We start from the raw sequence: 1,659 nt of genomic DNA, 5'->3' as shown, positions 1-1,659 counted from the left end.
TAGAATTCCCAAAAATCCCTTTAAATCTTAATAAATATAACTTGTGAAAAATATGTTGTTGGATTTTTATTTCCTTCAAAAGTCAAGGGACTAAAGTATGGTCAGCGTACCACAGTTTGTAAGTGTAATGAAGGTAGTATTTTTGAGATCATTTTTCCCCTCATTTTTTTCCTACACCTTTTCCTCTCCCGCAATGAGGCAGTTTTAAACTCATTGCCTCAGAGGAGGGGCAGGCCCTGGTAGAAAGTTGAAGCAAAGCATTTTCTGGTTTGTGTTTCCAAAATTCTAGGAATGTGGATGGAGGCAGAAATAACAGATGGAGCCAATCTTCAGCACAGACAGAAATTTGGTAAAGGAATTCCAAGGTCGAGAATAAGGGAGTAGTGGGGAAATTGTTGAGTAGACTAGGGTTTCCCTCAGAGTTTGGAAATTTTTCTTGGTTGGAAAAGTAGGAGAAATTTAAAGAACAAATTGGCCCTTCTTTCCAAAAGTATCTATAAAACAGCAAATCCTGCAGATTTTAGCTTTGTACCTTCTTTCCTGGTCAGAGCCCCCATTTGGCAACAAAACCTCAGATAGATTTTTGTTGCACCAGAGCACAGGTGCTTGATCTCTGCTTCCCATGGGAATGGAACTGCCTAGAGCCTACACAAAAGTCTGTGGTGAACCTGCCCCTGGCAGAGACCCATGGAGAGTCACAAGCATCCAGGCAGGCATAGCTTGGGTCATCCACCATTGCACAGAAGGAGCTGAATGAGTCTCATGCTCTGGAACACAACGCAAAACAAGCCACAACAGTGACATCTCAGTAGTCATTTGCATGGATTGACTTTTGTGACAAAAGGACAGTGAACATTTCAGTAGATGTCTGCAGATAGATAGATTACTCAAAGATCAGATGCTCCCCAGATGTGTTTTGATAATATGTAAACCCTCAGGATTTAGATAAAATCTTCAGAGAGATGGAGACAGATCATTCTGAATTAAAAAGGTTACATTTCAGACGCTCAGCCAATGGGGAGCTCAAAACAGAATTAAGGTGGGTTATAGGAAAATAAAGTTATATGTCACACTTGAATTTCTGAACTGCGATTCTATAGATATCCATTAAATAAATATATAGGAAAACAAAAAAACACAAGGAAAGATTTCCCAGACCTCTTAGAAGGGCACTCAGTGTCACTCATTTTATGGTAGACTCTTCTTTTCCAGCAAGTACTCATTCTCTCTTTCCCATTTTTGTGAAACTGGCATGCAACTCTTGCCTCCTTATTGTTGCAGTTAGATAATGAAATGTTGATAGATATGGTGCAAATAGAGGCAAAGACATTTTTAAATATTCTTGGGCAGTTTGAGTTGATCTCCTGTGTTTCTGGCCTTCATCAGGAGAAGAACATGCTCCCTGGGAGTACTCCTCTCAGAATGAGATGATATACAGAGTGGACAAGCCACCAACCCATAGCCCAAGACAAAGTTATCCCTGTTGATCCCCAGTCCATGAATGAGAAATAAATACTTGCTGTAAGCCAGTAAGGCTTCATATTGTTTGTTATATAGCTTACTACAGTAATAACTGGCTGATACACATGAAAAACTGTAGTCCTAGGAGATCAGCAGCTGTTCCAATAATGTGACCAAATCTCAAGTGCATGGGCTTAG

This window comes from Heterocephalus glaber, unplaced genomic scaffold, assembly GCF_053883595.1.
Source record: "Heterocephalus glaber isolate CG9 unplaced genomic scaffold, H.glaber_assembly_v1.0 deba00001472, whole genome shotgun sequence".
NCBI classification, from domain to species: domain Eukaryota; kingdom Metazoa; phylum Chordata; class Mammalia; order Rodentia; family Bathyergidae; genus Heterocephalus; species Heterocephalus glaber.
This window is presented reverse-complemented; position numbering follows the sequence as displayed.